The sequence below is a fragment of the Bubalus bubalis genome, chromosome 9 (assembly GCF_019923935.1).
Source record: "Bubalus bubalis isolate 160015118507 breed Murrah chromosome 9, NDDB_SH_1, whole genome shotgun sequence".
Taxonomy (NCBI): domain Eukaryota; kingdom Metazoa; phylum Chordata; class Mammalia; order Artiodactyla; family Bovidae; genus Bubalus; species Bubalus bubalis.
The window spans coordinates 74,152,102-74,168,390 of record NC_059165.1 but is presented as its reverse complement, the minus strand read 5'-3'; the positions used below and the strand labels follow the sequence as shown (position 1 = coordinate 74,168,390).

General features: G+C 41.5%; 1 long non-coding RNA gene and 1 other non-coding gene across 2 annotated transcripts; one reads left to right on the top strand and one right to left on the bottom strand.

The window, feature by feature from the left end:
• Positions 1 to 1,094: 1,094 nt before the first annotated feature.
• Positions 1,095 to 1,218, bottom strand: LOC112587182. Its single transcript, XR_003111708.1, has one exon. It is a non-coding gene; the product is annotated as a U6atac minor spliceosomal RNA (small nuclear RNA).
• Positions 1,219 to 13,393: 12,175 nt separating this feature from the next.
• On the top strand, positions 13,394 to 15,475 carry LOC123335098. The gene is made up of 2 exons (XR_006553434.2): positions 13,394 to 13,855; positions 14,997 to 15,475. It is a non-coding gene; the product is annotated as an uncharacterized LOC123335098 (long non-coding RNA).
• The last annotated feature ends 814 nt before the right edge of the window (positions 15,476 to 16,289 follow it).

Below are 16,289 nucleotides of genomic sequence, written 5' to 3'. Positions count from 1 at the left end.
CCCTACTTAATTTGCATGAACAGCAGATTAAAAATCATAATATCTGCAATTTACATGCCAAGGGACTCAAAGTTATTTTGGAATTTGTATTTTCTAAACAAAGACAGGCCCCCACCTAGTGTTGGGACCACCCTTATTACCTTTACCATCGGTTTTACTTACCCAGGGTCAGGAAGATCCTCTGGAGTAGGAAATGGCAACCCACTCCAGTATTCTTACCTGGACAGTTCTATGGGCAGAGGAGCCTGGTGGGCTACAGTCCATGGGGTTGCAAAGAGTCGGACATGACTGAGCTCACGTGCACACAAGGTCAAGTTGTCTCCTGATTTTTCCTCTCACTTGCTGAATCCTCTTCTTTCTGACCCCCAAATGTCAGAAGGACACCAGGATTCAGTATTTTGACTTCATTTTCTATTTATACTCTATTCCAGTGTTTCTTATGAAGTCTCAGGACTTTAAATGACAAATATAACATTTGGGAGTCAATAGTTCATCTCCAGATTTCATCTCTTCATAACCACTGATTTCTATACCCTGTGATGTCCCCTGCATCTATCCTGGATGTCAACTGTATTCTTTTTTAAGTGAAGTGAAGTGAAGTTGCTCAGTCGTGTCTTATTCTTTGCGACCCTGTGGACTGTAGCCCACGAGGCTCCTCCGTCCATGGGATTCTCCAGGCAAGAATACTGGAGTGGGTTGTCATTTCCTTCTCCAGGGTATCTTCCCAACCCAGGAATCAAACCCAGGTGTCCTGCAGTGCAGGCAGATGCTTTAACCTCTGAGCCACCATTGCTTTATAATATTGTGTTAGTTTCTGCTGTAAAAATCAACCATATATATACATATACCCCCTCCCTTTTGAGCCTCCCTCCCAGTCCCCAAACCCTCCCCTCTAAGTCATCACAGGACACCGAGCTGAGCTCTCTGTGCTCTATAGCAGCTTTCTGCTAGCCATCTATTGTACACACGGGAGTGTAGATATATCAATGCTCCTCTCTCAATTTGTCACACTCTCCCCTTCCCCTGCTGTGTCCACAAGTTCATTCTCAATGTCTGCATCTCTATCCCTGTCCTGCAAATTGGTTTATCAGTCCCAAAAACAGTGGTTAGATGCTACAAAGGAGCTGGAAATGCCTTAACCATATGTGTGTTGTCAGGCCAAGGGCTTCGTGCATCTCTGTCAAGGGAGTACTAACCTTTTCTCCTTTCATATAACTCCAAAATAGTATTCTGGATTATAGTTCCCCAACCTAATTTTGGGCTTCCCTGGTGGCTCAGCGTTTACCATCTGCCAGTGCAGGAGCCGCAAGAGACATGGGTTCCATCCCTGAGTGGGGAAGATCCCCTGGAGGAGGAAATGGTAACCCACTCCAGTATTCTTGCCTGAGAAATATCATGAAGAGAGGAGCCGGGAGGCTACAGTCCATGGGGTCACAAGAGTTGGACACGGCTTAGTGATTAAACGACAACAACCTTAATTCTACCCCAAGGTTATCCATTCCAGTAAATAGAACCATCATGCATTCCGTGGATCAGATGAAAGCATACAAGCCCTATTTAACTGCTATTTTCTTCCCAAATTTGATCCCACCTGCCAGCAAAATCCAGTGGATTCTGCCATCAAAACTGTCAATCTGATCACTTATCCCTACCTCCACCACTAAATTAATCATCATTATCACTGACCTGCATATTTTGATAGCCTCCTAACTGCTCTCTTTTCTCCATATAGTCTTTCCCCCCTCCATACAGTTTAACCTCTACACCGAAGCAGAGTGATTCTTTCAAAATATAAATGAACATGTGCCACTTTTCCTCAAAACCCTACAACAGCATCCTTCTGTGCGTGCGTGTGCGCTCAGTCGCTTCAGTCATGTCTGACGCTTTGAGACCCCATGGACTGTAGCCCGCAAGGCTCCTCCGTCTATGGAATTCTCCAGGCAAGAATACTGGAGTGGGTTGCTATTCCCTAAAGGGGATCTTCCTGACCCAAGGATGGAACCTAGGTCTCCTGTGTCTCCTGCATTGGCAGGTGGATTCTTTACCACTGAGCCACCAGGGAAGCCTGACATCCCTCCACACAGACTGAAATCAGAAGTCCTTGCTGTCTCTCATGCCCTACTTTCTGCATACTCCTCTGACTTTGAAGATCATTCTCCAGAGTTTCTCTTATTTCTGCATGTCTTTGCATGTAAAGCACAAACTGCACTTTGTTCCAGACTATATTTAAGGTGTTTGTATAGCAAAGAGCCTTAAAAATTGAATGCCTCCCTGTGGAGCAAAGGGTAGGCATACTTACTTCCCATTATAAAAGATTTGGGTTCCATGAACTCAGGGTTCTTCACCTATAACACAATCCATTGAATGAGCATCACCTTTTTCGTGTTGCTATTTGCACTCATCTCACACGCTAGTAAAGTAATGCTCAAAATTCTCCAAGCCAGGCTTCAGCAATATGTGAACCATGAACTTCCTGATGTTCAAGCTGGTTTTAGAAAAGGCAGAGGAACCAGAGATCAAATTGCCAACATCCACTGGATCATGGAAAAAGCAAGAGAGTTCCAGAAAAACATCTATTTCCACTTTATTGACTATGCCAAAGCCTTTGACTGTGTGGATCACAATAAACTGTGGAAAATTCTGAAAGAGATGGGAATACCAGACCACCTGATCTGCCTCTTGAGAAATCTGTATGCAGGCCAGGAAGCAACAGTTAGAACTGGACATGGAACAACAGACTGGTTCCAAATACAAAAAGGAGTACATCAAGGCTGTATATTGTCACCCTGCTTATTTAACTTATATGCAGAGTACATCATGAGAAATGCTGGACTGGAAGAAACACAAGCTGGAATCAAGATTGCCGGGAGAAATATCAATAACCTCAGATATGCAGATGACACCACCCTTATGGCAGAAAGTGAAGAGGAACTCAAAAGCCTCTTGATGAAAGTGAAAGTGGAGAGTGAAAAAGTTGGCTTAAAGCTCAACATTCAGAAAATGAAGATCATGGCATCGGGTCCCATCACTTCAAGGGAAATAGATGGGGAAACAGTGGAAACAGTATCAGACTTTATTTTTCTGGGCTCCAAAATCACTGCAGATGGTGACTGCAGCCATGAAATTAAAAGACACTTACTCCTTGGAAGGAAAGTTATGACCAACCTAGATAGCATATTCAAAAGCAGAGACATTACTTTGCCAACAAAGGTTCATCTAGTCAAGGCTATGGTTTTTCCTGTGGTCATGTATGGATGTGAGAGTGAAGAAGGCTGAGTGCCAAAGAATTGATGCTTTTGAACTGTGGTGTTGGAAAAGACTCTTGAGAGTCCCTTGGACTGCAAGGAGATCCAACCAGTCCATTCTGAAGGAGATCAGCCCTGGGTGTTCTTTGGAAGGAATGATGCTAAAGCTGAAACTCCAGTACTTTGGCCACCTCATGCAAAGAGTTGACTCATTGGAAAAGACTCTGATGCTGGGAGGGATTAGGGGCAGGAGGAGAAGGGGACGACAGAGGATGAGACGGCTGGACGGCATCACTGACTCGATGGACGTGAGTCTGGATGAACTCCAGGAGTTGGTGATGGACAGGGAGGCCTGGCGTGCTGCAATTCATGGGGTCACAAAGAGTCAGACACGACTGAGGGACTCATCTGATCTGATCTGATATACAAATAGCACCAAAAAATTTTGCTGTCCTAGCTAATGGTAACTGTCCTTTGTCTTTGCTTCAGGAGTATTATATCTTCAACTAGTATCCACCCAACTGTGGCAAACTAACTTAATACTTGTAAAGAAAATGTGACTCATCAATTTTAAATCCATAATGTAACCACCCAGTCCATAACCTAGCCACTCTACTCAAAGGCTTAAAGTGAGTAATAAAAATGGATACACTGCTATCAACTCTCCAGGGGTAAAAAGAGAATACAATAAATACTTGTATGCCAGTAAGTTAGAACCTATATAAAACAGACAAATTCCTAGAAACACACCAATTGCTATGCTAAAGCTGATTCAAGAAGAGAGGAAATCTGAATACACCTAAACAAGTAGAGGGACCGATTCAAATCACAAACTTCCAACAAGAACAAAAATGTCAGACTCTTAAAGGAAATTTCAGTGTAAATCTTCAAAGCTGAAGTAAGCAACAGACTCTTAAACATGACACCTAAAGCAAAAGAAACCAGTGGATTAAAAAAAAAAAGACATCAAAATTAAAATTTTTATACAAAGAACATTATCAAAAAGTATTATTTACAAATGGTATTTGACTGAAGTCTAGAATTCATAGGCAAAATTTGAATAAAATACATAATAGCCAATAAGGTGTGAAAAACACTCAGAGTCATTAGGCATCAGGGAGATTTTTTTAAAAAACAACACTGAGATACCACTCCATATACACACTAGATGACTATAATTTTTAAAAGTTGCAAAATAAAACTTGTTGAAAGGATACATTGAAATTATAATCTTAATGTAGGCAAAAATGTGTACTAGAACAGACACTTGAAAACAATTTCACATTTCTTCAAAAAAATTAAAGTTATAATCCCAGAAGTGCTATTCCCATGTATATACCTATATACCCAAAAGATTTAAAAACACAATGTGGTATCACCTGATACCCATCAGAACAGCCATCATCAAAAAGTCTACAAACAATAAATACTGGAGAGGGCGTGGAGAAAAGGGAATCCTCCTACACTGTTGGTGGGAATATAAATTGGTGCAACCACTAAGGAAAACACTATGGAGGTTTCTTAAAACACAGAAAATAGAGCTACCCTATGATCCAGCAATCCTACTCTTGGGCATATACCTGGACCAAAATTGTAATTCAAAAAGATACATGCACGTCTAAGTTCATATCAGCACTATTTACCCTAGCCAAGACCTGAAAAAGACCTAAATGTCTATCAACAGAGGAATGGGTAAAGATGTGGTACATATACACAACGGAATACTATTCAGCCATAAAAAGAACAAGATGATGACGTTTGCAGCAATATGGATGGACCTAGAGATTATCATAAAGTCAACTAGAGAAAGACAAATATCATGAGATCACTTACATGTGGAATCTAAAAAGATACAGATGAACTTAGTTACAAAACAGAAGCGGACTCACAGACATTAAGAAAACAAACTTATGATTACCAAAGGGGAAGCACTGGTCCAGGGTGGGATAACTTAAAAGGTTGGTATTAACATACAAACACTATATATAAAATAGACAACCAGCAAGAACCTACCTTATAGCACCTTCTATAACCTTCCTTATAGAACTCTACTCAATACTTTGTAATAATCTATATGGGAAGAGAATCTGAGAAAGAATGGATATATGTATAACTGACTTACTTTTCTGTTCACCTGAATCTAACCACAACATTATAAATCAACTATACCACAATAAAAAATAAAAACAATTAAAAAATAGATGTTCATACACGAGAGTATATATGAATGTTCACAGTAACATTATTGATAATAGTCAAACATTGGAAATCGTCTATTATAGAAAAATAGACAATATGTTGTACATTTACTGGAATGCTATCCAGCCATAAAGAGGAATTAAGTAATGACACATGCTACAACGTGGAGGCACCCTAAAAGAACATTATGCTAAGTGACAGCAGACATAAAATCCATCTGTAATATGATTTAATTAATATGGAGTGTCCAGTAGAATAGGCAAATCCAAAGAGATTAGCAGTTGACAGGAGATGAGATCTGTGATTTCTTTTGAGGGTGATGAGATGTTCTAGAGTTAAAAAGTGATGTTTGTGCAACATTATAAATATAATAAAAAGCCAGCTTAATATTATAATTTATTATATGTATTAAATAATTATGTAAATAAAAACAAGATAAAACTCATAAAACTGTCATTTTAAAAGGATAAGACTTTCAATATATTATAAATTAAATATAAATAATTGTAAATATAAGACTATATTTTACCCACAGAACCTAGCACAGTGCCCAGCATCTAGTATGTACACAAATATTAATTGATAAATAAATCAAAGATATCAAATCCAAAGAAACAGATTAATTCAGATCAAATAGTACACATACTGAAGTTCTACATGCCAAAAAATCAGTCCTAGGAGACTAGATTAGACGGGAAGAATCCAGTGGTGTTTGACAGTCAGTCTTCTCTAAGGGAGAGCCCGGTTTGTAAATACTCTCAACTTGGCTGGTCTCAAGCTACCTACCATCACTGAACATGGCGATATGAGATTTGCACGATGTAGGCTTTTGTGGGCTAGGACAAGCCAGCTGCAACACACCAAGGGGAAAACTCCAAGTCAGGGAGTAGAGAAAGAAACACTGGTGAGCAGTGTTTAGAGAGCTTATTTCCTGGGACTGAGGCACTTTGCTGTCTGCACAGTTATGAATTATAATGAAAAAAATATTAGACTCCTACAAGCATGTACTATTCTTGATTAAGATGCAAGCACTTCCTCACAAAGACGGGGTGGGAGAAAAAAGAACAGCCACTACCTTTGGTCACTGCATCTTTGATCCACATAGGCACCTGCTGGCTGACACATCAGACACACCTACAGACACAGAGACAGTCAATACAGATTAGAGCTCTGCTTTCAGAAACAGACTCACTTGCAGAAACACTGTGGAAGCAACTCAGGTCTTAAGGCACAAGTGAAATTTCTTTGTGTTTTAAATTAATTTTATACTGTCCATCCTGAGCCAGAGGATTCAGCCTGCCTGTTCCACACCTGCCTGTTTATGGCTCCAAGTGGTTAGGCTTCCAGATGACCATCTGAACTGACTTGGAGAAAGCAGTCTAAATACCCATGTAACATCTTCTGAATGTGTTAAATTCATCAGAATGTGTTAGTTTTAGAGGCTTCCCTGGTGGCTCAGTCTCGTAAAGGTCCCCAGAATCTATCAAACCTGAGCAGGGAACTCTTTGGCTCAGGGTGGGAGGGTAACCAATGTATCCCACACTTACTGAATGAATCAATGGTTTGCAACAGATTGGTCTGGGCAGTGGAAGCACAGTTCTAAGCACAGTATATGATATGCAACTTGTAAAGTGATTAAGATATCAATAATAAAAGCCCTCAGAGCCTCCAACACACACAGACACAGAACCTTGCTGAAGCATTTTTATCATGAAATCAGCCCACTGGTGAGCATCAAGATAAAAGTTCCTAATACAGCTGCTGCTGCTAAGTCACTTCAGTCGTGTCCAACTCTGTTCGACCCCATAGATGGCAGCCCACCAGGCTCCCCCATCCCTGGGATTCTCCAGGCAAGAATACTGGAGTGGGTTGCCATTTCCCTCTCCAATTCCTAATACAGCAACACCCCCCCAAAAAAAAAGACCACTGTATAGGATACAAGCATCTTCTCCCCATATCATCTCACCACCTCCTCCACTTCCACACACAAGGAAAGGTGGAAACCAAATGAAGCTTTTCATTAATAATTCACATTCTTAGAAGACCTCTAGCGCTGCAGCAAAACTCTATCCTCTAGTCATTAATGGACTAAACAAACTTGACAACTGGATAAGAAGGGAAGGACAATGACAAGCCAGAAGACATGTTAATTAATGGCATGCCTTTCTAAGGATGTATTGCTTTTCTGCATCAGCATCTTAAATAATTGAGCAACCTCTGGAGGCAGTCTTTGGAGCCTCTTTTTTTTAACAGCAACAATGTTTAAAACAATTAGAATGAGCAGCTCTAGTCAGTGGAATGGTGTGAATATAGACTTTGAAGCCACAAATTAATAGTGTTTCAACCCCAGAGCTGCAACTAAGTGGATGGAATTTCCTGACCCAACTGTGCAGAAAGACAAATCTTGCTTATCTATAAGTATTCAGAACCACAGGGTAGCAGAAAAGCAGGGGCTTAACTTCAGCCAGCATGTCCCAATTTATGCTTCTACCAAAAAAAAAAAAAAAAATAGTATTCCTCAAAGATGACTTGGATTAAAAAAAAGTTTGGAAAATACTCCATGCTGAATTTTCTTTTTAGAGATGGAGGGTATTAAGTCTGAGAGACTGTACAGAATTAAGAGTCTAACTCTGTTTATTCCATCATTAACCAAACTCATTTTTCTAAGCATATGGCTATATCTTAAGGTAGACGAGCACTTCTCAGAATACAGTTCGAAGGCATTCACAATAGCAAGTTTTTCTAACCCATCCAAAATGTACTTTAAATGTAGCTTCCCCACGTTTATGCCCAAGGGAATCCAATAAAATACTCAACCAATGAGTAATCCCATTTCTCTAAAAAGGCTCATAGGAAATAAAATGGCCACAGGGACAAATTTTAGTTATGCTTGTGTGTGTACCACGTGGGCAGTGACCACGGAAATGGCCCATCATAAAACGAAGAACCAGTGTAGTAATGTATAATATTAACAGCTGTCATGGACTGGAATCAAACTTGCCAAACTTAAACTGCATTTTCATTTTTATTATATAGTATAATGTATATTTATGTATGTATATACACATAGGAACAGAAACACCTTTTTAATTGACCAATAATAATCATTTCCTAAGAACTGGGCCACCCAAAAGCATACCATTCTAGTTAATTGAACAAAAACTTATTAGTTGCCCCTAAAGGGTGCTACAGAGAAGGCAATGGCATCCCACTCCAGTACTCTTGCCTGGAAAATCCCACGGACGGAGGAGCCTGGTAGGCTGCAGTCCATGGGGTCTCTAGAGACACGACTGAGCGACTTCACTTTCACTTTTCACTTTCATGCTTTGGAGAAGGAAATGGCAACCCACTCCAGTGTTCTTGCCTGGAGAATCCCAGGGACGGTGGAGCCTGGTGGGCTGCCGTCTATGGGGTCACACAGAGTCGGACACGACTGAAGCGACTTAGCAGCAGCAGCAAGGGGTGCTAAACAATATTAAGATAATGTGGGGTGCTTAACAGTATTAAGACAATGTGTAACGGGAGATTTTTAAATTATAACTCCTACCAAAAGTTAAGCTTCTTGAGAACACATGAGGATGAAGAGGTCACAGACAGGAGAGGACAATTTGTAAGAGGAGAGGTTTTGAGATCAGGTAAGTAGCAAAAGCTATTCTTGTAGCTTAACCAACAAAATAAGCAACCACCACTTTACAAGAGTAAAACTCTGGCAAAGGCTGTACTCAAAATAAACAAATGCAAAAAATAAAGCAACTCATGTTTCTCCAAGTGTGGTCCATGAACCACATGCATTTAAACGATCTAGGCATATCTGTTAAAAACACAGCTATTTGGACCCTCCCAGACTTATTAAATCCGCATCTCTGCAAGTGGGTCCAGGAAGCTGAAATTGTTTTCATTTTTTTTTTTAAATCAAGATCTCTAGTAGATAATTCCAAGGAACTTCATCACTTGAGACTCACCAAACTACCAGGGAGGCAGTAATAAAAATATACATCATCTTATGGAGCAGCATAGAGCAACAATGACCTCAGGCACAGAAATGGAACCCAAAGCTCAGACAAGAAGGAAAGAGGTACGGATTATATACAGGACAGCAGCAGCTATGTTTTTTGCCATCTTAAGACATATGAAGGCTTTTCATAAGGAAAATCTGAAGTTGATGAATATCCATCACTACACATGTGGGGGTGTTTATATATGTATATATGAAATGTTAATTAAATGTGTACTATACTGTTATAAAGAAAGAAAAACATAAAGCTGAGTGCCAAAGAATTGATGCTTTTGAACTGTGGTGTTGGAGAAGACTCTTGAGAGTCCCTTGGACTGCAAGGAGACCAAACCAGTCAATCCTGTAGGAAATCAGTCCTGAATATTCATCAGAAGGATTGATGCTGAAGCTCCAACTCTTTTGCCACCTGATGTGAAGTACTGACTCCTTAGAAAAGACCCTGATGCTGGGAAAGATTGAAGGCAGGAGGAGAAGGGGATGACAGAGGATGAGATGGTTGGATGGCATCACTGACTCGACGGACATGAGTTTGAGCAAGCTCCAGGAGTTGGTGATGGACAGGGAAGCCTGGCATGCTGCAGTCCATGTGGTTGCAAAGAGTCGGACACAACTGAGAGACTAAACTGGAACTGTGTGATGTAGATGCCCAGACTGAAGGCCCAAATGAGAATCAAGAACTCTCTCTACCTTCTAGAATGGGCTTGCTGTGCAAACGACTGGGGCAAACAGCAATGTCACCTGGTGTAAGCTGGAACTCAAAGAAGAGGGGTCAGAAGAGGCATAGGTCTCCCTGCAGACAGGGGGACCCGGACTAGTAGGCCTGGGCTTACATGGGGCCAACTAGAGGAATGCTGTCCCTTCCCCTAAGACAAGTTTGAGAGCAGCCTTGCAAGTGGCAGTCAGTCACCTGAGCTGGGCACCTGCATTTCAGGGAAGGCCAGGTGCTGGCACTTGGTGTGAAGCTGAGTTTAGCTGCACCCCTTTCTTGCATGGAGGAGAAGCTACCTGTCCAATAGAAAGCCAAGTTGAGGTATAGGACACCTCCCTAGGGTAAACCTCTGTTCCCAGCTAACCCATGACTTGACATGCAAAAAGATGACCATGCCTACTCCATTGGTCACTCTTTCCAAATGCAGAGTCCAATAAACTCACAGAATGCCAACTAAACAAGAAAGAATCCTATCTCAAGGTTAGAGACCTGTTCAGAAGCATACACACCTGGGCTCACACACCCGCAACTCCTTTCATGATTATCTTCATAATATGTAATAACTTCTCTTTCCCAGGGCTTCCCTGATAACTGAGCTGGTAAAGAATCTACCTGCAATGCAGGAGACCCCAGTTCGAAGGGGTCTGGGTCTGGAAGACCCGCTGGAGAAAGGATAGGCTACCTATACCAATATTCTTGGGTTTCCCTGGTGGCTCAGCTGATAAAGAATTCACCTGCAATGTGGGTGCCTCTGGGTTCAATCCCTGGATTGGGAAGATCCTCTGGAGAAGGCAACAGCTACCCACTCCAGTCTTCTGGCCTGGCGAATTCCATAGACTAGAGTCCATGGGGTTGCAAAGAGTCAGACACAACTCAAAGACTTTTATTTTTCCAAAATTCGCCAGTTTTTTCTTGGGTTTTCAATAAGTTAGGTTAAATTCAAGGGCTAGACTTGGTTGTCCAAGTTTAAGAGGTGGTGACAGCATTCTATCAACAGGAAAAAGAATGACCCCAAGGTCAGAAGACCAAAATGAGTTTCATAGGCTACACTTCACTGCACCCACCCTCAAGGCTGCAGCCAAATGACTGTGCCAGATGCTATCACTCGGTTTTCTCATCTGGAAATGGGGAGGATGGGGTGTGTGATAAGTATTAATTAATGTCTGTGAAGCGTTTTTGAGATCCACTAATGAAAGGGACGGAGCATTATTTTTCTCAGCATGGGCAAACAAACACTTGGTACAAATCCAGCTAAATCATGCTGAGTTAATTACCTGTAAGACTTGACACTGTTGCCTCAAATCTATGTTGCACTTTCCAGCCCTAGGTGGATTAGCACCTGTTGTGTCTTACTGTGAATCACCAAGAGAAGCAAGCAGACATATTGGGTCAAAGGGTCTGAGTGTAGTTCATGTAGACTCCTGTTTGCCAGAGAGAATTCTTTGAGTAGCAACAATAACAACAAAAATTTTAATGTGCAATTCATTTGGAGTTATAAAGGCAACCTTCAGCAACCATTAGTAAGCCTACTAGTTCAAATAATGAGTGAAACTGAAGATGTCAAACTACAAAAAAATACCTTATTTTACTTATCCCCTTTGGGGGATAAGTTAATAATTTCAAAATAGTATTATTAGGCTGTTAACTTAAAAACATTCCTTAGAAGTCCCAGACCAGCTAGCCATTTGATTCAACAAACACAACATCCCGAGTCAAGCTGACTTGTATTTCACTTTCTAAGAGAAACTAAAGTGACATATTGCAGCCTCAGAGTAAGGCTGTTTAAATATCATTTTGTAAGCCAGCAGACAAGCAATACTTGAGTTCAGGCAGTGCAAAGAAAACTCAAAACAAGAAGAAAAACAAGTCAGGTTAGAGGGACTAGAAGGGTAGCACTTACCCTTCAGAATTTAAAGCAAGTAGCAAGCAGTTAACCCTCCAGCTAAATTTGGTTGAAAGCACAATTCGAGACTAAAATATTGAACCAAAACCACGTACCAGCTCAAGAACTTCAGTTTTGTTTTACAGGTGAGCAGGTAACTCTTCACGTCCTTTTAGGGTCAGAGAAAGCTAGTTTTGACCTAAGATGGTGGGAGGGAATGCTAGCAGAGAAAGGCCCAAGCGTTTTAGCGAAGGGCGAGGCATGGTTTGAAAGCCTGAAGATCTGGATGCGAAATCAGCATCACTTGAAACTTGTTAGAAGTGCAATTAACAATCCTCACTGGAAACTCTGGGTCTGGCAATGCATGCGTTGACAAGCCCTCCAGGTGATTCTGATCTGAAGTTTAAAAAAAAAAAATTCTTATTTTAACCTGCTGAAGTTTGAGAATCAGTAGTTAATTATTTCAAAATGGTATCGCCCTGAATGTGATGAACCCTACAATTCAATTGGTATAAATCATGAGAAAGTTAACAAAGTGAGAAATGTAAGTCAAGAGAGCTGTTACCCATGAGACTTGGCTACTTTTTTTCCCCTAGATTTATTTATTTGGCTTAGAGGAGTCTTAGTTGAGATGTTCATTGCGTCACATGGGATCGCGGCAGCCCAACTGACTCTGGTTGCAGTGGGCGTGGCTCCAGAGCTCAGGGATTCAGTGGTTGCGGTGCTCCTGCTCAGTTGCCCTGCAGCATGTGGGATTTTAGTTCCCCAACCAGGAATCGAATCTGCACTGCCAGGTGAATTCTTCACCACTGGACCGCAAGGGAAGTCCTGAGAATTTGCTTTCTTGACTAGGAGTGTTTAGTGCACAGAATCTGTAGCAAATAAAGACAGGGTACTTTTTGCTACCAGAATCATTCTCCCATCAGCATGTAAAAATAAATCAAAAGCTGTAAGCAGTTAAGGCAAAGCCCTCCAGCTGCCCACCAGAATACACTCTCCCCACCTAGAGGGGTAGGATAGGCTGGTGGGGTGGGAGGAAGGCTCAAGTGAAGTGAAGTGAAGTCACTCAGTCATGTCCAACTTTTTGCAACCCCATGGACTGTAGCCTACCAGGTTCCTCCGTCCATGGGATTTTCCAGGCAAAAGTACTGGAGTGGGTTGCCATTTCCTTCTCCAGGGGATCTTCCCAACCCAGGGATCAAACCTGGGTCTCGGATCAAAGCCGGGTCTCCCGTGTTGCAGGCAGATGCTTGACCCTCTAAGAGACCAGGGATTTCTGAGGATTTCCTTTCCCTGGAGAGGAAGGCTCAAGAGGGAGGCAATACATGAATACTTACAGCTGATTCCCATTGTTGTACAGCAGAAGCTAACACAACATTGCAAAGCAATTATATTCCAATTTAAAAAAATAAATGTAAAAAATGTCTTTTAAAATAAAAATGTTTATAATAATAATATTCCCCCCAAAATACACTCTCCCCTTTCTGGGCCCACGACTGCATTTCCCAGCCTCCCTTGCAATTAGGTGTGGCATGCAGCTGAACTCTCCCTGGGCATATTAGCAGAAGTGATGTGTGCCACTTTCAGACCAGACCCATTAACAACACCCAAGTGTGCTTTGCTCCGCTCTTTCCGCATTTAAAGAGACTTCAATGGCAACACTCAGGACCACCTGGAAGACACGCATTCAAGATGTCAGAGCAACCAGCAGCCTTGATTTCTGAATCAAAGCATGGAGGAGAGCTTCCCTAGACATAAATTCCCAGCCTGAACCTTTGATCAGAAACAGATCAACTTTTCATTCTGTAAGTGACTGAATTTCAGAGACCTATTTTTTTTAAACCTCAGTTTACCTACCATAAATAATATATTGGTTCTTAGGTCCATGATCTATCTTCCCACAACTAATATTGTGCATGAGCATGTTCTTAAAATTTACATGTATATTCTGAAAATTTGATACCTCTATAAATCTTTCCCTAGAACTTACAAAGGTACATACACATATACACTCATACACACACACACTAGTAGGAAGGGTATAAATACTGCAGGCCTTACTTTCAATATATGTATATTGATACATTAAAAAAACAAGACATTCAGGCTAATACATGACTTTTCTTTAACCGTCATCACATAAAAAACATCTCTTCAAAGAACAGTGTGATATATCAGTAGCTTCTACAGTTACCTTTTCAGAAAAGAGAAAACCAACTATAATGATCATGCACAATTGAGTAACATTTACTCATCTAATTTTAATGCTCCTCCAATTTAAAACATCAAACTTAAGTTTGTTCAACATAACTGTTTCTACAAGTTGTTGTTCTAACTCCTAAAAATAGGGCCTATTCCTCTTGACTGAATACATTCATGGTCTGTTTTGAGGTAGTTTAGTCTTGTTCTCACGCAGGTCTGGGCGAGATTCTGTGAAGTAAGTGTACCTATGACACCACATATTCAACTACTAAAGGGAAAATATATGATTGGCCCCTCCCGTCTGTGATGTAAATATGTGTAAAATACCCTGTGATGTAAGTTTGGGGTTCCTTGGGAAAGGAGAGCGCTAGGCGGAATGGATTCTGTACACCTGACCAAGCAGGGAACCCACTGGCCAGTCTCTCCTAACCAGAACGGCACCCACTTCACAAAGTTGACTGTTCTACAGTAACTAACATCACAGCCTTCCACATGTGTAGGGGGAATTCTGGTGTCATCACGGTTCGGAGGTCAGACAAGCTTGGGCTTAGAAAATCTTGGCCCACCACTTAGTAGCTTTGTAGCCCTGGAGGTTTCTTCTTGGGAGTCTCAACTTTCTTATCAATAAAACAGGCCCACTTTAAGTCCTTCAGGGCCCCCACATCATGTGTAAGAAGTGAAATGTTCTCGATAATTTAACTCCAGTTCACCTTCCTAACCCATCACCTCCTCTGTCCCCTTCAGGCACCAGGCAGAGTCCTTGTCTATTTCTGAATGTGAGTTCCTCTGCCAGCTGTCAGGCCTCCCCATCACCCGGAGACTTCCTGTGTTTAAGGAATGAAAAATCACCTCCTCAGCAAGACACTTCCAAATGCCCCTGGGCATTCAGTTTCTATGCTTTTGTGATCTCATCACATGGGCACACCTGGGCACACCTTCGTTTAAGGCTTATTATCCTCAGCTACAATGATTTATAATTACTTTGTTTAGCTTTTTTACCACAGGAGTGTTAACTCCTGGAAGGCATTCCCCTTACTCCACCTTAAAGCCTTTAACCAGGTGTTCATTCACTTCCTCATATCTTTGCTCAAATATTAGCTTCTTGCTGAGACCTCACCAGCAATCCCTGTTTAAATGTGCAACCTGGCCTTCCTCTTTCCTTGAGCCCTTGGCCAAGCCCCTAATCCTTTGTTTTTTCCATTCTAACACCTTTTAGAATGCAACATAATTTATTAGTTATTTTGTTTATTTATGAGGATTTGTCTATCTAAAATATAAATTTCATGAGAGTAGGACTCTTTAACTGTAAGTTATTGACAGATTATAAGCACCTAGAATTATACCTCGGAGAAGGCAATGGCACCCCACTCCAGTACTCTGGAAAATCCCATGGACAGAGGAGCCTGGTGGGCGGCCATCTATGGGGTCGCATAGAGTCGGACACAACTGCAGTGACTTAGCTAGCAGCAGCAGCAGCAGCAGAATTCTACCTAGCACATAATGGGGTGTGCAGGAACAAGGTGACTAGGTGAATGAGTGAATTTTTTGTATCTTAAAGGGGCTGGTGGTGGTGATGGTTTAGTCACTAAGTGATGTCCAACTCTTGTAACCCCATGGACTCCTCTGAAAATGGGATTTCCCAGGCAAGGATACTGGAGTGGGTTGCCATTTCCTTCTCCAGGGAGTCTTTGCAGCCCAGGGATCAAACATGAGTCTCCTGCATGTCAGGCAGATTCTTTACAGACCAAGCCATCAGGGAAGCCCCTTAAAGGGCCTAGAAGTTCAATAACCATCAATGCATTGAATGAATGTACAAAGGCCTGTACCAAAATAGTTTTCACGCACAAGAAAGAAGGAATCAAATGAAATTGATCAGAAGAAGAACTAGGCCCTGAGCTGATTTTCTCTTTTCCTTGAGAGAGGTATGGCTAAGAGCATGAACTCAGAGATAGAGAGGGCCGAGTTCTACTCCCAGCTGAGATGCTTTGGTTCTCTTTAGCCTCTCCTGATCCTTAGTCACCTCAGTGTTTGGTAATA